Source organism: Caretta caretta, chromosome 21 (assembly GCF_965140235.1).
Source record: "Caretta caretta isolate rCarCar2 chromosome 21, rCarCar1.hap1, whole genome shotgun sequence".
Classification (NCBI taxonomy): Eukaryota; Metazoa; Chordata; order Testudines; family Cheloniidae; genus Caretta; species Caretta caretta.
This window is the reverse complement of record NC_134226.1, coordinates 2691154-2711739: the sequence shown is the minus strand read 5'-3', so window position 1 is coordinate 2711739 and position 20586 is coordinate 2691154. Positions and strand designations below refer to the sequence as shown.

At 50.1% G+C, this 20586-nt stretch overlaps 1 long non-coding RNA gene across 2 annotated transcripts in view; it reads right to left on the bottom strand.

The window, feature by feature from the left end:
• Nucleotides 1-20586, bottom strand: part of LOC142069741 (uncharacterized) — a 150376-nt gene that overhangs the window by 20843 nt on the left and 108947 nt on the right. For both annotated transcript variants that reach the window (XR_012665695.1, XR_012665694.1), the window contains exons 2-4: nt 15386-15478; nt 1733-1925; nt 449-521 (exon numbers count right to left, since the gene is read on the bottom strand). This is a non-coding gene — a long non-coding RNA (uncharacterized LOC142069741). The remainder of the gene's footprint in view (nt 1-448; nt 522-1732; nt 1926-15385; nt 15479-20586) is intronic.

Sequence of the window (20586 nt, the reverse complement as noted above, 5' to 3'; positions counted from 1 at the left end):
GTGCTCTAGAGATGCTCCTCATGTTCCCTTAGTCACTTTATCTTTGTATCAGGCCCCCCTGAGCAGGTCTTGCAGCATGAGAAGCAGCTCTGTGCTCTCTCACTGTAGGCTTGGGAAACAGTTGCTCATAAGGAGTCTCCCCACATTGGCCCTGCCCCAGTACAGTTGGGCAGCAACCACTCAACCAGGGCTATTTCCTCCCTGTAATGAGCCCCATCCTTCGTGCCAAGGCCTGGGAGGGGAGAGCCCTGCCCGTTCACCAGTGAGTTGCTTAATGAGTGTTTGAAACTCTCCCTCGTGGGGGCAGGGCTGGGATGCTCAGGGCCCTCACCCAAGCCTGGCATGCCCACAAACCCTTTAAGCATCAAAAGCATATTGGAGTTTCATCCGCCTCCTGACATCACATGGCTTTAACCCTAACTGTGGAAATCAACTTAACCCAACCTACCTTTCCTGCTGCAACACTGAGGGTGGCTCCCAGGATCCAGACCCAGTCCTCAGTTCCTGCTTGCAGCCATTTTCTGCAAGGGAAAAGCAATGAGTCAGTTTCTCTGACACACAAGGCTCCTATTCATCTCCCATTTTAACTCACCCCGAGTAGCTCTGAATGGCACTGGCAGTTTCTCACATGCAGCCACCAGGGGCTTTTCTTGCAGCCACAGCCTCCTGGGTCATGATTGGGAGGGGGGGAAAGCAGCAGGCCTCCCCTGGGCCACCAGCAGAGCCTGGTCCCTGCTGCCTTCTGGCACCAGACTGCAGGAGAGTTCCCAAATCCCCACCTTCCTGGGGGAAGTGGGGCTCAGGCTTCAGTGGGCTCCATCCCCCAGTCACAGGGTTTGGGGCTCTGCCCCCCCGTACCCCCATCCAGGGCTTGCTTTGTCCCCCAGCTTGCCGGGGCTGAGTAAATTTGCTACTGTGAGAAGTGATATTAACAAATATACAAGTATCACTTCTCACAGAAGCAGATTTACTAGCTAGCAAGTCTTAAAATGCTTTGCATGTTTTATGGGTGTGTCTGTTTAGGTGCAGTAAAGAACAGAGACACAACTGTCCATTTTTATGATTGAGTCTGCAAAAACCTAAATAAATGACAATGATTTGAATGTGTCTAGAGTAAATTTGTTTTTCCTAAAGCTAATTAAGTATTTTAAGAAAAAGAGCGCGGCCACCAGCAAGAGTTGGCACGTTTCTACCTTTGAAGTGTCCACACCTCAGAAAGGGTCACAGTTGTGACAGTTGTTGGCAGCCTCCCTCAAGCGAGCTCTGATCAAAGAGGGGGAATTCAGACCTTCTGTGGCCGGTGCTTTACCTGCTGTGCGGCTCAAGAAAGCCAGTCTGGCACGGTTACCCCTATGTTGCAGTCCAGCGGGAGTTGGTGACCTACAGTGAGTGGCGCATGAAATCAGGCTTTCTAGATAGTTTGGAAAACATGATTGCCCAGCAGTGAGTTTTCCTGGCAAACTCCTCCCTAAATATGTGAGACTAGCTTAGCTCCCAGCCCTGCCTGAAACCTTCTGGCTTGTAGCTGAGTTTGTATCAGGTTTAACAGGTCTCCAGCAGGAGTTTGTAACTTGTTGCATGTCTGCAAATAAAGAACTTTTCTCCTTCCCTCTATACAGGTAACTGCATGTAGCACCAGCAGAAGCGCAGCTTGCTTGGACCACCTTCTGGTCGAGAGAGGTAGGTCCATGTGCCTCACACACGGCAAGCAACACGAATGGGAGAGCTTTACCTTTTCAGAGGTGTTGTCCTGTCTCTCACTGATCCTCCTCCAGCTACATGGTCATACGTTTACTAGGAAAACGGTGCTCTTCTGGTTCAGCACAGGCCTGGAACTCAAGACCTGGGTTCAATTTCCAATTCTGCCACTGACTCCATGTGGGACTCTGGGCAGGTCACTTAGTTTCTCTGTTGCAGCTCCCCATCTGAAAAAGAAAAAGCACCTTGTAATTTGTCTGTCTTGTCTATTTAGAGTTTAGGCTTTTTAGGACAGGAAGTCTTCATATGAGTTGCCCAGCACTTAGCATAATGGGCCCAGACCTTCTACTAGAACACAATAACGGTTACCAAATGCAAGTCTGAATTAACTCTTCACAGTTGCAAAGCTTTCCATCTTAAAGTACTTACTGATGCAGACTGAACCTGGGTTTATAAAGTGGGATTAAGGGAGATAATAAGTGGGCTCAGCTTTGAGGCTTAAATATTTGTTTTAAGTAGTCTGATCCAGTGTCTAACTGGGTTACTTGTTTCAGAGTAACAGCCGTGTTAGTCTGTATCTGCAAAAAGAAAAGGAGGACTTGTGGCACCTTAGCAACTAACAAATTTGAGCATAAGCTTTCGTGAGCTACAGCTCACTTCATCGGCTGAATGCATCCAATGAAGTGAGCTGTAGCTCACGAAAGCTTATGTTCAAATAAATTTGTTAGTCTAAGGTGCCACAAGTCCTCCTGTTCTTTTTGGGTTACTTGTGTATGTTGAAGTTTACAAGGTACCTGTAGTATTACCCGGGGCGGTTTGCTCCCCTCCCTTGCTAGTCTAGGGCTGGGAATTAGAGGGTGAATGTTGATTGCCCACATCAAAGCACCAGGCCCTTGGAGCTGACTGCAGCGTGTCAGTGGGCAGCATGCAGGGGTTACAAGGTTTTGTGTCAGGCCGTCAGTGGAGTTGGAGAGAAGTGAGGAATACAAAGGACACATGGCAGGGGGATGACGAGTGAGGCAAAGAGGCTGGGGGTGCTGACTATCTGGAAAGAGGAGATGCCCCCTTCCCATCCAAAAAGCTAAAGGGAGACTGATTTCTCCTCCAGCTATTGGTGATTACCACTGGATTTCCTCACACAGGCTGTGCTCTTATGCTCAGTGACTGCTCCCACCGACTGGGGCGGGTGGGGGAGAGGAGCAGCTCCAGGTTCTCAGAGAGGATCTCTGCATGGCCAGCCACCATTGTCTGGACCCTCCCCACACAGCAGTGGCTTTGCTAGCCCCATGCAGAATTGGCCTCATATCACTTGTATGTGACAATGTTGTGCTGTTGCAGAGCTGCTGACTGGCATGGTACAAGGGGGGTGCTCCAGGAGCACAGGGAGGGAGCGCTCATGGAAAGCGGCCGGGGCCAAGGGCAGCTTGCCTGAGGGCCTCCTGTACCCTCACTGAAGGCAATGGAGCCTTTCCACTGTCTTTAATAGGAGATGGTTTGGACCCACTGGGCCTGCAAGTGGCTTTGTAATTGGTTGCTTTACCAGCACAGTCAATGAGATCACTCTGGGAAAGCCCTATAGCAATGAAACCCATGGAGTAAGAGGAGACAGGATCCTCTTGTCTGACAGGAGGCTACAGGAGGGCTGGTTAGGCTGCCTAGGGAAAGTGACCTCTCTCTAATAGAGAGCTTTTCCAGAAGGCCAGAATTGAAGGGCCATGGAAAGAGGGCTCCCTCCTGCTCGGAGTCTGGCCAAGTGGAGACCTACAGGAGCGCCCAGGCACTCCGCACAGAGGCTGCCCTCCAGTGTCCCTGGCTCCCAGGTGGGCGCTGTTTCAGGAAGGACCCCATGAGAGGGACAGTGAGGTTTCTGTAATGCAGGGTCTTTCCCTCCCTCTAGGAGGCCTGCACAGCTGGACTGCTTCCATCAATGGACTCTCTCTTTGAAAGGAAACGTCAAGAAAAGTTTTTCAAAAAACTCTCCAAACCTTCCCACATAGACAGGTCATTCTGGGGTGAGATCAAAGGTTTGTTAGCCCACATAGGGCTGTAGTGGTCACCCTATCACAAAGGTAGTCAAACAGGCCACTCCCAATGAGTGCCAGTCAAATCTGTTCTCTAGCACCTTCTTGGGACTTGTCTATAGATTTTGGTGTAGACATAACTAATCCTGCCCAGCGTATACACGGTTACTACCACGTCATCCCTGCATCTCACAGCATTTCCCACAGGAGCTTAGGTGGCATCACAGAACGCAGCCCACAGTTCATTCGAGACAGGAAGTGCCACATACCAGACTCAACTGAAACACCAAGTTGGAACTTGGATGAGGAGAACAGTCACTCCAGTGGTCAACACCACTTAGACTATTTGTAATCACTGAATAACCTACTAGCTTGTTGGCAAAAGTTCTCATTGTAACTAGCTGAGTCAGCAGCCTCCAGTGCTCCTGGCTGTCGTCCTACAGCATGGACTTAAATCTGTATTGGACGTTCAGTCAATGACCCTCTGCCACACCCCTCCTCCTCTTCTCTTTCGAGATCTCCCATCCTAGTGCTGACCAGGGCAGATGCTGCTTAGCTTCTGTGAGCTGATGTGCTCATGGAGTGATGGTTCCCCGCCCCCCCCCCATAACACAGTTCATTTATTTTTGTTGTGTCCTGACATGTTCCCTAGAGTCTCCACTAGAGGACAGCATTTCCATAAGGAATAACAGTCCTGACGCTAATGGTCCATCCTTTCTGGGAACGGTGCCTGGTCAGGATGTCCTGCAGCACAAACTGCACCGTGCTCTTTCGGGGACAAAGAGACCAAACTTTAAAAGAGGATTTTGTTACACTGAGCCTTGGTTCTAGGCTGGGTTCAGCTGCCACCATGGTGTTTGGAACCAACTGGTGCACAGAATGGACTGGTCCCAGCCTGCCTGGTACATACGCCAGCCCAGCCCAGCCCGTGCATCTCCAGTGTGATCTGGTTGGACTAGGACATGAAATGCTACTGCAGAGGATTAACTACCCTGGATCAAATGGCTTCCTCTCCAATGTAATAGTTTGGAGCCAGGCTGGTCCCCTGCTCCCTCAACAAGTGCAGGATTGGGCCCCAAGTGCTGTTTCCCAGTTATTTGCTCAGTCTTGTTTGATATACAACTTCCCCTACTTCAGGGGATCAGGCCATATTCTAACACAGTGGTTCTCAAACTTTTGTACTGGTGACCCCTTTCACACAGCAAGCCTCTGAGCACAACCCCCATTCTAAGTTAAAAACACTTTATATTGAACACCATTATAAATGCTGGAGGCAAAGCAGGGTTTGGGGTGGAGGCTGACAGCTCGCAAACCCCCCCCCCCGTAATAACCTCATGACCCCCTGAGGACTCCCAACCCCCAGTTTGAGAACCCCTGTTCTAACACCAAACCCTGGTTGGACACCCTGGTTCTGCTGCCCTTAACCTTCCTATAGGAGACATACTGGACTTTATTCTCCTTGTTGGCCTACCCTGGAAGCCACATTGGCTGCTTTGTGCCCTGCAGACTCATTTTAGGAGAGGGGATACACTGAAATGGAAGCCAAGCAACAGAGCACAAAGCAGCCACAGCTCTGGGGAGAAAAATCCCAGTAACCCAGTGCTGCTTGTTAAAGTTTGCATTCAGGCTTTATAGCGCAATAGCTCTTTACTGCTTCCTAACCTCCATTCCTGATCTGTTGTGGCAAATGGCTGATGCTATTGGAGGAGTCCCACACTTTTGCTTGCTGTGGTGGGTCAGGGCACTGCCCATTGCCCCTATTCTTGGGCATTGACAGCTCTGCAAGTGCCCTAGTAGGGGAGAAAAGGGACCTGGGTCCACCCCCTATTCCAGTCCCAGTCCCTTCAGCTTTACAGTCTTCTTACCCTCTTTCCCCTTGAGCAGGGTTTCCTTCCCCTAGTACTCCACTCCTCCAGTCAATAACACTGCTCCTCCAAACTACAGTCAGCTCTCCTTCCCTTCTCTGGGCTGACTGAAGCAGGGGGTTTTTATCAGGTCTCTGGCAGGGCCTTAATTGGCTCCAGGTGCTCTAATTAACCTGTAGTCAGTAACCTCTCCTCAGTCCACAGGGATTAAGGATCTGATTATCCTGGGGCTTGCACCCACCCACCTCTCAGGCTTTCCAATAAGGCCCACTTCCCAGTACCCAATAGGATCACTCTCCTGCTGCCCTCTGGCCCTGCTGTATTACACTGTGCTTGTGTATGCACCTTCAGAGAGGGTCCCTGTCCACTCTGCAAAGTGCCCTGCAAACCACTAGCTCTGGATCAGTGTTACTGATAACGAAAGCAGAACTGCGTTCATTCGCTTTGTGCGTGCCAGTCTCCAAATACATATTGACAAACACCATGGAGAAGCAAACATTGAGGTCCCTGCTTTCACCTCCCACAAGGCAACAGACACAACTGTTTCTTTAGCTCCATGGTTCTAAAGCAGGGGTACGCAGAGGTCTTTCTGGGGGTACATCAACTCATCTAGATATTTATCTAGTTTTACAACAGGCGACAAAAAAGCACTAGCGAAGTCAGTACAAACTACAATTTCATACAGACAATGACTTGTTTATCCTGCTCTGGATACTGTCCACTGAAATGTAAGTACAATACTTATATTCCACTTGATTTATTTTATAATTACATGGTCCAAATGAGAAAGTCAGCAATTTGTCTGTAATAGTGTGTTGTGAGTGTTTGTATTTTTATGTCTAGTTTTGTAAGCAAGTCGTTTTTAAGTGAGGTGAAACTTGGGGTACGCAAGACAAATCCGACTCCTGAAAGGGGTACAGCAGCCTGGAAAGGTGGAGAGCTGCTGCCTTAGCTCACCCCACAGAGGGCACTAATAATACATTAGTCAGAATATTATATCCGTATGAATGTGGGCTTGTGTGCAAAATATTCAGGCCAGCAGAGGGCAGACTTGCACAGCCACACACATCTGCTTGTTCTTGTTTCACAGGAGTGTCGGGTCCCAAATCCATGTGGCAGTGATTATTGCGGTTGTGTTTATGGGGAAGCTAAACAACTACAGACCATGATTTATCTGCAAGTGTTAGATGCTGTGCGATGGATCAATGGGAGCGAGGTGAAATCCTGAGCTCTGGCAGAGATGGATTTATTACTGTATAAAAAGTGCAATACTCAAATGACGCAGCAGATATTTCACTGCAAATATCTTGCCAGGGGCTTCCTTCTGGCGTTGGCATTTTGGGTCTGAGTCCAGATCTCAGGCTAGAATTGAGGGGTCTGGTACCCAGCACCCTTTCTAGAGAGAAATGTGCTGGTTTCTCCTGGCCTGTGTACGTACATACGTATGTACCTACACACACACACACACGCATGCGCATCCCTCTCTCTTCTCCTCTCCTGGCTCAGCACTCTCTGTGGATTTGGAGGAACAGTTTCAGCACTGATTGCCAGTACGAATGACTTCACACTTACTGCCCTTCCCACCAGCTAATTGACTTCCTGGTCTGGGACCAGGAGAGATCCTTGTCCCACCCCAGCCTGGTTCTCTTTATCCTGTCTCCAAATCTCTCTGTGTTAGGCTCTTCTTGGTTTGGAAAGAGAGACGTCCCCTCCACTCTGACTAATCCCCATCCTTCTTCCTAACGTCTGTACAAGTGAACTTGGCTTGCTCTGAACTATTCAGAAGGGGGTAAAACATTTAGACCCTTTCTTTTCCCTTTTCAATCATGACTGGAGCCAGCATTGCCGAATTGCTGGAGGAGGCTCCTGAACAGATGGCTCCAACTGCACAGTATAATTCCCAATCTGAACTCCAAAGTCCAGGGGCACCTGGGTTCAGGCCTGTCCTTTGATCTCCACTCTAGTTCACAGACCGCTGATCAGGTTGTGCTGAAGTGCAAGTCTCTTGAGTAAGGACCAGGGTGTTTAGAGTCGGTGTGATTTCCCCATGATACTTTCTTCTGTGAGTAGATTCCAAGGTGTTGTGGTGCCATCTTCCTCTAGGTACCACGCTTGGGAAACCCCTCTAGGGCTGGGACTTCATGCTCCTCTTTCTCTAGGCAGTGCTCTGCACACCTGTCACACTATAACATAGCGGGGCGAGTGGGTGTTCTATTAGTCACTCTCCGTTCTTTACGCCTGGCCGCTTTCCTCCATGAGGAAGGGAATTCTCCAATCAGCTGCTGTAGTTGGCTCTATTGTCAGCAAAATAATCATTACCGTTCTAAGAGAAACTGTAACCAGATCAGCAGAACCACGTCCTCCCCAGCACAGCCCTGTTACCAAACGCCAGGGCCTTTTGTCTGATAACTCAATTGACAAAACTAATTACACGGGCCCAGGCAAAATCTAACCGTAATATTTCCAAATGAGGCTGGGGGTCAGTAACTTCACTCCCAGCGGGCTGGAAAAGGAGGCAGGAGAATTAGGGACTGATTTACTTGCTGTTGCAATGAATAGGAAGTGGATTCGTTCAGGTCCAACAGTGACCTGCTCTAGCCAGCTCGGGTTTCATGCACCTCGGTCCCAGTTGGGGAGGTGACAGTACCAGGATCAGTGAACAGCTAAGGCAGGGTGAATTGCTCAATATAACTCAGTCCTTGCTAGCAGGAGGGTGATGCACAGGCTGGGCTCGGGGGAAGGAGAAGGGACTCTCCTTGCTGTTTCCTTACCCACAAGACAGGAGGCAGCAGAAGTCAGGAGAAACTCGTATTTCCAGCCCACAACTCAGTCCAATTATTGGAGTTCCTGGGAGGCAAATGCTACCCAGGCTGGCACCAAAGGGCATTCTGAGATCGACCGCCTGTGAGCTGAGCCACCCTAGTTCTGTACAGCTTGGGGCTGAAAGAGGTGGAGCTCCCTACAAGTAGCTTGCCATAAAGATGACCTATTCTAACCCATTATGGGAGGGCCATCGTGACTCCATCATCATGGCTGTAAAAAAGGGTTTTCGTTTCCTTTACAAACCGCTCCAAAATCCACATACAATGTCAGCTTGTTTGGAAAATTTGGCATGCCAGCTAGGGCCCTGCGTGGAGTTTGGGGTGTAGATTTGAGGTCATTTGGACAAGGTCATTTCCTGGGACACCGTCCCTTCAAAATGACCCATTTGACCTGGGAGCCTCCCTCCCAAAAGGCAGATCCCTGTCGCAGACATGACTGAGCCCAGGAGCTTAGTTGGAGCTAAACATGGATTGGACATTGCTTTCGATCCCTTCTACGGTGCGTGTTCTCATATTATCCCATATGTGCCTCTTGCAGGGTTCTTGCATCTCCCTCGGAAGCAGCTGGTGCTGCCCATGGGGCAGACAGGACGCTGGGCTCGATGGCCCCCGGGTCTGATCAAATCAGGCAATGGCTCCGTTCACAGACAGCATCCACAAAGGGGCTGTTGCAACTACTTTGTATTTGAAATTCATGTAGAACTTGAATGAGCGTGAAGGACAACAGAACAGCTCCCCCTCCATTCATCCCTGGGCATTGGCGTGGGTCGTGCGCTGGGCACGCAGTCTTGCTAAGATGTATGTTTAGGAAAAACTGCAGCTCCTCAAGATGAACAAGCAGGGAAGCTGTCAGCCCATTTGTCTTAACAGCTCCTCGGTTCAGCCAGAGACTGTGGCCGAGAGGGAGGAGCTTTTTTCCCCTACTCTGTAGTGTCCTGCTCTCACTGAAAAGGTTTTGGTGCCTGTGTACCAGGCTTGTTTTTACAACCCCCCAGTGAGTCAGGCCTGGGTTGCCCCCACCATAAACACACTTGGCCCTTGAAGTCTGCAAACACCGAGCGGTGGTGTAAAAAGTTTCCATGCTGTGATGTTTAGCACAAACAACATGCCACAAGGCCAAGTTTTGCGAAAAGCCCTCCCCTCTCTCAGGGGCCTTCGCTAGGTTCCATGCTCTGCTCCTGGGCCTTTTGTCACTTCACCCACTTGCCTCATCATCAGTCGTCAATGCCAGAAAACAGTAACCTCCTGCTATGGCTGAATCAGTGGGGGAGGGTGTGAGCAAATCAGTGCTGATGGGGCGGGGGGGGAATTTCTTGCAAGCAGAATGGAAAAGGTTGTACCGGGTTTCTTGTGGATGCCATTCTTGCCTATCCATCATGATTCAGGGCCCCCTGTTGCACCAAACATCTGCCTCTTAGGTGACAGGGGCCTTGGCAATAGCCACAGGCCACCCCTCTGGCCGAACAGGGTGCAAGGATTCCACTTGGGACTCCACCCCCGTCCCTTTGCTGCCTTCGTCCCTGGGAGCAGTGCTGGGCATGTTCTTTTCTTGACAGTGAATGCGCAGGTGAGGGCCCGATTCATGGCAGCCAGGGGCAGCTCCTGAGCGAGGAGTTGGTTTGAGATAAACTGCAATAGGCTGATCAATCCAGGGGGTGGAGTGGGGGGTGTATGTGTGGCCATGAATCGTGATTGAAAGCCACTCCAGACCCACCTGTTGAGCAGTGCGTCTGAGGACAAAGCAGGGATTTGAATCAAACCTGTCTGACTTGGCTTCAAAATTGCCCCCCGAGCTCCAGCATGTTAGTAGTATTGCTAGTTCTCAAAGAACAACTCTCCCTGCCACTGGGGCAGCTTTTCTTCTGCAGAGTCTCATGTCTTGCTTTGCAATGTTCCCACAGGCCGCGCGGCTCACTCTGGGACTGAGCAGAAGGAATCCAGCTGAAGAGCTGAGTCTGATATTTTTCATCTTGCTCTGAAAACAAAAGGGAATTTGTTTCATGTGGAGTCCAAAGTTATGTTTACATGTTAATTATGCAGCCCCATGTGCTACTAATAAAGAGCTTGAGAAGCACTGTGCAGAGCTGCATGTGGGAATGAACTAGCCTTTAGACTGCACCACATCCTGCTGGAGACTGCCAGACATGCCCAGTGTTGGGAACAGAGAAGATCAGTATTTACTGACATCTCACCTTGCCTGTGTCCCCTGCAGTCCTGTGTATGGGTGCCTAGTCGCTTCTCTGCCCTCCTACCCTTACAGCTCCCAATAAGAAGTTTCTCAGACAGCTAAAGGCTTGGGGACCACAAAGCTCCCACACTGATCTGGAGGTTTGGTTGGAATTACACCTGCTTTGGCTTGGTTGGTCAGGTGGGTGCACGTTCCATTTGATTGACAGCTCACAATTGCCTTTCTGAAAGATACACTCTTGCTCAACCAGAAGTTGCAAACTTGCTGCAGGCATCACAAGGGGAAATTCTCTGGGGTTGTGTCATGCAGAAGGTCTGTCTAGATGATCAGAGTGGTGGTCCCTTTTACTGGACCAGGCCCACGTATACCCATCAGCTAGAAAAAATTCATTGCCCCCACAGGTTGGAGTAGACACCTACCTGGTGTCATCCCCAGGGTGGATGAAGATGCAGGAAGTGTTGCAGTTTCTCTATGTCATGTTTAAATGTTATCAGGCATCCAGTCAAAAATAAATAAAATCACAGAAAGGGCCAGGACTCATAGAAACACAGTTTAATTTTGACCAAATTCAGCAGAAAGCTTCTAAATACACTTGAAAGGCAACTGTGTAGTTGTACGGCTTTGGGCAGTCTGGGAAGTATATAGCACTCTGTGATGTATTTTAATGTGTTTTCCTGTACTTGTTTTGCCTTTGGCTAAAGCAAAAGTCTATAGGCACGTGACAGTATAAGCTTGTTCGATACCCTATAATACAGCAAAATACTGGTCGTTAGCTGTAGAATGGACTGATGTGAGAAGTTGGTCTATTTTTTATTAAGTTATGCAGATAGATAGTTTGGATGTTATCTGCTCGGCCAGAGACCTAAGTCTAAGCACACATGATACAACTGTAATTATCTTCTTCCTATCAGTGAATACAATGACAATACATGTCAACTACTTATAACAGTAATGACTCTTACTGGAAGGGCTGTGGAATGTCTTCTGTGGAGAATAAAGCATAACCCTGTACTCTCATGTAATTGCTGCATCGAACTAGGTGCTACTGACAGTCTAATACACCCCTTGGAGCAAAATAACTCCCCAAAATAGTCCTGGTAGTTTGCAGATGGTTAAAACATCAGAATCTGTCTGATTTGCTCAATATTCTGCCGCTATGCTCAGTGCTGTGGGGTCCATCGGGGCACCCCAAATCTTCTCTGTGACATCTTGTTGCACAGGTTCCCTCAGCCTGATGCTGCACCAAGCTTAGGATTGCTTCGGGATCAGGGGGCAGCACCATCATGTTCTGTGCTAACACCCATCCATTGCTAACAGGGGACACATGAAGATACCAAGACCAGACTGATAATTTGCACATTTCAGATGCTGCCTGAAGGAGGCCAGTGTTGGCGGAAGTTTCTCACTTATTTGGTTATTCTTCGCAAACAACTCGCAGTGCATATTACCCAGCGACACTTGTTTTTTTACCCACTGTACAATAAAGACACCAGTAAGACAGAGGCTGCTGACTGAAAAAGCCGCAGGCGAGTTGGCCTGCATTTACCTCCCTGCAGGTCTTGCTAGGCATACTATTGTGCAAGGCCTACTTGATCCAGCTACTGCTTGGTTTTTCATTAACTCCTGGGTTAGGTCAGGTGTGTCCATGCCATGAATTCAAAGGAATGGTTCTAATTGATAAAGCCACAGTTGGGTCATCTTTGGGGTGTGACCATGGCTGAGAGTTTCTGCTCTTTGCCCTCAGAATTGCTCGTACTGTATGTAGTGGGAGTAGCTTATAAATGACAGCCTGGAGTTAGGTTACTGATACACCACAGCTGATATTTCACGCTTGTTCTTGGAATGGGAAGAAATCACTTTTCTGTTGCACAGAGCTAGGCTCTGAGAGAGTCTGGCTCACTCCCCCTTTGGCTTAATGAGAAGGGATTTGAATAGCGATCTCCCGCCTAAGTGCTGGACTCTGAGGTATCCTTCAGTCTTACCTTGGGAAGCACATCCACTTTAATTACATATTAACAGGAGAAGAGCCCTTGCAAGAAGCCTTCTCTAGCCTGGTGGTTTGGGTACTGGCCTGGAACAATGAAGACCCTGGTTCAGGTCTACCCTCTGGCATAAGAGGAGGGAGATCCCTCAGGCTTCACTTTTTGAAGTGGTTCCACTCGTAATTAAAGATTAATAGGGCAAAAGCGAGTGACTCAAGCAAGATGCCTTCCCTGGTCTAGTGGTTAGGCTAGTGGCCTGGGATGGTGGAGGCTTGGGTTCAATTCCCACCTCTTCCTTAGCAATAAGATATTTGAGCAGGTGTCTTGTTACCTCAGTTTTCCTTTTAATGGACTATTAAAAAGCGAATCACTCTTTTGCCCCCCGCAGCCGGCTACCCGCCCAGGCGGTGGGAGAGCCCAGTTCCAATCCCCCCTCTGCGAGGGGGTTGGAACAGGGCTCTCCCACCTCCCAGGGACCGCCCCCCCACCCCCCTGCCCGCCCCGCCCCCCACCCCTCCCACCCACCCACCCACCCGCCCGCCCCCCTCCAGAGGTGAGAGGCCCGTGTCTGAGATCCCCTCCTTTTCTCAGGAAGACAAGGGCTCCCCCGAAGGGGAGGGGACCTAAACAGGAGTCTGCCACCTCCCCGGTCACCTGGGAGATGGGATTTCCCCATTCAAACCCCTTCTAAAGGGGCAGAGGGAGGATTCGAACCAGGAAATCCAAGGATCTCCCACTGCCTAAGCAAGCACCCAACCGCTGGACTAGAGAGTGATCCTAGCCCATCACCTGCCCCAACTCATACTTAAGTAAAGGGGAACGGCGCCAACAGGAAAAAGCAGACACGGGCCGCGAACCCGGGTCTCCACTACCCCAGGGGCGTCTAACCTAACCACCGAGCCACGGGCGGCTGCTCGACCCATGCCTTGGCCCGCTTAACAGGGGCTCACGGGCATCGGATGAAGTGGGCTGCCGCTCAGGAAAGCTCACGCTCAACAAGGCCTCCAGTTCTTTTTGCAGCGGAACCGCCTCAAGCGGCGGCCGGAGCCAGGGAGGCCTCCCTGCCCCGGCCCCGGCCTCCCTGCCCCGGCCCCGGCCCCGGCCTCCCTGCCCCGGCCCCGGCCTCCCTGCCCCGGCCCCGGCCCCGGCCTCCCTGCCCCGGCCGGCATTCCGGATGTCGCCTGGGGCCGCCGCAGGTCGCTGCGGGCCGCACCCGGGCCCCTTGCAAGCCAGCTGGCTGCCAGCCCGCCCGCGGAGCCCCCCCGGCCATCCGGCCCCAGCTGAGCCCCGCGGCCCGGGTCGCCCCTCGGAGCCCTGACGGCGCTCACCGCCCCCGGCGCAGCAAACCCAGCCCGGGGGCCAGACGCGCCGCCCTGCCGCCGAGCCAGCCCCCAGCCGCCCTTCGTCCGCGGGAGCCTCGCAAGGCTCCGCCGGCCGAGTCGCCTTTTGCCACACGGGCTCCCGCAGCGCCGGCTCAGCCCCCCGCCCCGCAGCGCCCCGCTCCCCGCGGCGCCTGGCGCCGCCCCGCCCGCCCGCCCGCCGGGGGAAAGGGGCTCGGCGAGGCTGTCGGCCGAGAGGCCGCGGGGCAGGGTGCCGCTGAGACGGGCGGGCTGCGGGGGCCCGGGCGCAGCTGTGTGTGACAGGCACGGATCACCGGCCCGCGGGCGTTTGTTTGTCTAGCAGCTGGATGTGCGTCGGGGAGGGATAGGAACGTCTGCTGGCACTTGGGGGCTGCAGGGAGGGCTGCCAATGAAGGGATAAAACGCCTGACAAGTTTGGACTAGCAGGCGAGTTGATTAGCTGAGAGATGAAAATTCACAGCTCTGCTCTTGAAAGGGCCATGAGCTGCTGGAGATGTGTTTATGAGAGAGGAAAACAAACACACAGGCACACACAGAGCCATCAGACGGATCTCCTCCTCACTTTCCATTAAAGGCTCTCTCCCCCCATCCTGTACACCCTCTGTTCACACACCCGCACAGAGAACCAACTAGCCAGCAAGCTCTTTGGGACACAGAGTGTATCTTCACATGTGGATGCAGAGCACCTAGCGCCATGGCCCCCCTATCCAGGTCTCTGCATGCTACCCCAATGCTACTGTTCATAGATTCATAGATATTTAGGTCAGAAGGGACCATTATGATCATCTAGTCTGACCTCCTGCACAGCACAGGCCACAGAATTTCACCCACCCACTCCTGCGAAAAACCTCTCACCTATGTCTGAGCTATTGTAATCCTCAAATTGTGGTTTAAAGACTTCAAGGAGCAGAGAATCCTCCAGCAAGTGACCGTGCCCCATCCTACAAAGGAAGGTGAAAAACCCCCAGGACCTCTTCCAATCTGCCCTGGAGGAAAATTCCTTCCCAACCCCAAATATGGCGATCAGCTAAACCCTGAGCATACGGGCAAGTTTCACCAGCCAGATACTACAGAAGGGTAACTCAGATCCCACCCCATCTAATATCCCATCACAGTTCATTATTACTATGAAACTTGAAGGGGTTAGGAGGGAAGTTTTCTGCGGGGCGGGTGGGGGGAGCTATGTCATAACTGCGGGGTCCTTTGCAGCTCCCTCTGAAGCAGCTGGTGCTGGCCAGTGCTGGAGATGGGATACTGACTAGAGGGACCCAAGGTCTGATCCATCCTGGCAACTCCTATGATCCCAATAATAGCAGGCTGTTAAACAAGACGATACCCAAGGGATGGCTAATAGAGCCATCTTTCATTTCCTAAGGTGCCCCAAAGCACTTTGCAATTTAAGGAGATACCAAGCTCATGTAGTTCTGCCAGGCTTGCAGAGCAGCTACCTCTGGGGTGCATCTCCTCTTCTCAGCTATAGCAGAGACCGTCAGCGTCCAGAGAAGGGTAAGGACAACGAGCAGGGTCCGAGACAGCCTTCCCTACGAGGAGAGTAAGGCAGTTAGGACTGTAGATGAGCTGAGTAAGAGATGACATGACAGCGATATATCAACAACAAAAAGTATTATAGAAGGAAGCCAGACCTGGATTTGGCCTTCCCACAATAAAGCCCTAAAGAAGGGATGACACCAGATGAGTTAACTCTTTCTCTAGGTGTACACATCATGATTTTCAAAGCTACCCGGACACAATGGTGCTGGACTGTGCCCTAGCGAGGATGGTGGATGGAACTGGGAGCTCTTAGTTACCTTTTGTCAACAAGGGGGGCAACCCATCATTTAAAGTGTGCCAAACTTAAAAAGGATACAAGCAAACACCTTTTTTTGCCATGTATAATTAACTTATGGAACTTCCTGTTACAAGATAACATCAAGGGCAAAAGCGTAATGTGATTCCAAAAAGGGCTGGCTATTTACCTGAATAAGAATACCTGGAGTTACACTAAGCATGGAAAGGTACAAGCAAGATCAGTCCTCTTGCTTCAGGTCAGAAACCAACCACTAACTGCCTGGGGTTAGGAAGAAAGAAGGCTGCTTTGCCTAGTGGTTAGAGCCCAGCATTGGCCACCAGGAGAGCTCTGCTTTTTGACTCTACCCCTGACTCAATGTGACTTTGCTGAAGTCACCCTGAATGTGCCTCAGTTCCACACACACACCCCGGTAGAGTGGGGCTGAGTCCCCTTTTTGCAAAGCACTCCGAGATCCTTGGAAGGATGGTGCTTTAGGCAAGTGTAAAGCACTCTGATTATCACTATTCCAATTCACTTGTGAGTTTTGAGTCTCTGTACATACACACACACGCTCAGGTGAGGCGAGCCTTGTCCAGGCAGCACAGATGCTGGTGGACTTGCAGCTAGGAAATGGAATTCCCTGACGCAGAACACAAGCCTCAGGCAGGACTTCTCTGTTCCATCATTTCCGATAGCTGGATGTACTGACACCGTTAATGTCAGTGCATTTGGGACTGAGCCTATCAGTCAGTCCCCTAGGATCCAGCCGTAGCATTGACCTTGCTGTGCATCTCCAGAGCGGGGCCTAGCATATGCCTAGATGCGCTTCCCCTTCAGCCAGAGGATGAAGGAAACCTGGAGAAGAGCACAGGGAAGGAAAGACAATGTGGTTTCTTAATTGTGCAGGGAGCTTCCTCTCTGATGGCTCTCTTCCCCCTGTCAAGTGCCTCTAAATAGCAGCCGGCATGGGGCATACAGTGCCTGGAGCTCATCTGGCTGGCAGCTGTTTGGTTTTCTTGCTTCACTGAGCCCACAGTGAGGTGCAAGTGGTGGGAGGGACACAGGGTGGAATCCACCATGGTTGTTACGCAGATACAGGAAGTCAGGGCCACCCACAGGTGACTGCTCCCCAAGGCACTGTAAGGGCTCATTGCTGAGGTCTGCAAGATACAGCGGCAAGCAGAGAGGAATATGTGCACTTGTCTCTCTCCCATGCTGGGCCATTTGGGGGTCTGAGCAATTAAACACTATAAATCAGACAGTATGAAAACCAAGGTCAATACCCCAAAGCCAATGGGAGGCTTCATTGTGAAGAAAGATGACTGAGAGCATCACCGTGCATGGCCGCGCTCCCACTGAACATGCACATGTAGAGTAGCAGCAACATGCATCTGTATTCTGGCTAGAAAGTGCCCTGTGCAAAGACCTCACCACTCCAGAGCAAACAATCCCTGCGAGGGGCACAAATACTCTGTGGGCCTGAGTCCTAACTGCCAGCCCCTTTAGCACCACCTGCACTGGGGAGTGGGGGGAGGCATGTCTTACATAAACCTTTATGCCACTTCCATCACTGGCAATGCCCAGGGGCAATAAAGCAGGTGTAACTAACTGACTCCAACTCTCAGACAGCTTCATGCTGCCATCTCAATATAAAGTGACCTTCATATAAGTGAGAATTGAGCCCTTCCTTTCCGGCCTGGTATTATTTTACACTCACTGTGCACTGGGCCACTGACAACACAAGGTGCAGGTCACCTGCCTGAGTGTGACCAGGTACATAGGAGCTATTGGGAAGTGGGGACACTAGGCTAACAGGCTGCACATCTGCCCCAGTCATGCAGGACTTACAGGATTTGGGGGCAACCAGTATCAGGGAACTCCATGCTCCCACTCCTGGGCCCAGGTTTCAGAGCAAGCACACCTCTCGCTGCCTGCCAGGATCTGAGCATCAGAACTGAATCCTATTGCACAAGATTGTACCTTGAGAACTGGATTAACAATTGAGGGGGAAAGAAATTGGCAAAGGGAGTTTAAAGCCCTTGTCTACTGATAGCCCATAGTCATTGCTACCTTTGATGGTACAGATTAGCCTGTGACGGACAGAGGTAAATGCATACAGCTGGAGGCAGAATTAATTGATTCAATAAATTATGTAATTGCCTTGAAAATAAGGTAATGATTGGCTCTTGGAATGCTTTGATCTTATCAGGAAGGCAAGAAATACACTAATAGGTTTAATTAGACATTTAGGATTACATTAATTCAGTCTCTTGGGTGAGATCTTTCAGGCAATTGGCTGTTGGTTGCAGACAGTGATTCTTTAATCAAATCTAATCTTTTTAATACCCACAGAGTTATGTGTGTGTGAGATTCATACATAAAGTTAAAAGAAAAGGAGTACTTGTGGCACCTTAGAGACTAACCAATTTATTTGAGCATGAGCTTTCGTGAGCTACAGCTCACTTCATCGGATGCATTCAGTGGAAAATACCAACAAATTTATTTGAGCATAAGCTTTCGTGAGCTACAGCTCACTTCACTGAATGCACCCAATGAAGTGAGCTGTAGCTCACGAAAGCTTATGCTCAAATAAATTGGTTAGTCTCTAAGGTGCCACAAGTACTCCTTTTCTTTTTGCAAATACAGACTAACACGGCTGCTACTCTGAAACCTCTCATTATACATAATGTTGTATATATATTCTTTATGTGCAAGTATATGCACACATGTATATTATTTGGATGTGTAGTCATATTTATCAGTCTTTTCCACACGCTGTGGTAGACCTAAAAGACACCAGTGATGGAGAATCCACAATCTCCTTTGGAAGCCTGTTCCAGAGCTTAACCACTGTATAGTTAGAAAGTTTTTCCTAATATCTGACCTAAAACTCCCTTGCTGCAGTTTAAGTTGATAACTTCTTGTCTTACCTTCAGTGGCCATGGAGAACAATTGATCCCCATCCCCTTTATAACAGCCTTTAAACACTTGAAAACTGCTATCAGGTCCCCCTCAGTCTTGCATGCACCTAGCATAGCTAAATATTCTTTAACGAGTTCTTTCCTTATTCTGGCTTGCATCCCTCCTCTCCTGTTGTTAACATTAATTGTGTTGAGCATTTGCTCACAATTAACCTTTCAGTGAAAACTGAAGTGAAATAGGTATTAAACAGCGGCCTGCTAGGCAAGGCTGAGGCTTCTTAACGAGGCTTTGATCCCTAAGCCCTTTAGCACCCATTAACCTTAACCAGGGGGTGGGACTACTCAGGAAGACCAGGGCTTTAAAAAGCCTGTTCCTAAACAACCACAGCAGCTAGGGAACAGGAGTAGCTCACAGTGGCAGTTTTGGCAGATGAAGGAGGCATGATTACACAACCCTTGGGGTAAGTCTGTTGTCTTGTGGGTGTGCTTCTTGACTGAAATATACTGTGTGGTCTCTTTGTTTGGGGGACCATGTGGTGAGCCTAGTGGCCTGCTAGGCAAGGCTGAGAGCTTCTTCATGATGCTTTGACCCCATCAACCCTTAGCTAGGGGGTAGGGCATAGCTACTCAGGAAAACCAGGGCTTTAAAGAGCCTGCTCCTAAGTGACCAGAGGAGCAAGTGAACAGGAGGGACTAGCAGGAGTTTTGTGAGGGGGGGGTCTAGAATACACTTACCATTCTTTAAACCTCTCAACAAAAGAATGAGCTACAGGAGTAAAAAGATAATGCAGGTAGAAGCCCAGCAACTGAGTGGGGTTACTCAGTTTATTGCAGTCAGTGCAGCATGTATGATTACCTGCCCTACAGGCAGGTGGTGTATGTGTGCATTTGGCTCAAGTGGCCCCTGGCCCTCAGACTGTGTATGGGCTTTGGAGACCAGGGTGGCTGAGCTGGAAGAGCCAAGGGAGATAGAGGTACATGGAGGAGACTTTCTGGGACATAGTAGAACAGTCCCACCCCTGGTCTGATCACCTCTGAGCTGTTGAGGAGGATGAAAGTCTCCAGAAGGAGAACATCCAACTGGAGCAGAGGGAAACAATCCCATAGTTGAGACCCTCCTTCCACATGATGTGGTATCCTCTCAAACTGAGGATACCTCTCCAGGAGCGGGAAATCCAGTTATTGGGAAGACTGGCATTAGTCATGGGCGATGCGATCATTAGAAACATGGATAGCTGGGTTTGCAATGACTGGGAGAACTGTATAGTGACTTGCCTGCCTGGTGCGAAGGTTGTGGCTCTCTGGAGACCACTAGGTAGACTTGTGTGTAGTGCTGGGGAGGATCTCATGGTTGTTACCTACATGTACCACAATGTCCTCGGAAAGGATAGGAGAGAGGTCCTGGAGGCCAAATCTAGGCTACTAGGTAAGAGATGGAAGTCCAGGACCTCCATGGCAGCATTCTCTGAAATGCTTCCAGTTACAGGCAGAGCTGCAGGGTCTCAATGTGTGGCTGAGAGGATGGTGTAGGGAGGAGGGGTTTAGATTTATTAGGAACTGGGGAACCTTTTGGGAAAGGAGGAGCCTGTACAGGAGGGATGGGCTCCACCTAAACCAAAATGGAACCAGATTGCTGGTGTATAACATTAAAAAGTTTGTAGAGAAGTTTTTTAAACTAAGGGCTGGGGGAAAGCTGACAGGTGCAGAGGAGCATTTGGTTTGGACAGACATTCCCTTAAGAGAGGATCTATTAATGGAGATTGTCTATGTCCTGGTAAGGAGGAGAGGATGGAAGATGATAAAATACAGGTAGGATCTGATGAGAAACAGTCAAATGAAAAAGTCCCATTCAATTTGATCATGTAATGGCAGATCGCTAAAAAGTGATAAGCTTTAAGTGCTTATATACAAATAGAAGCCCAAATAAGATGGGTGAACT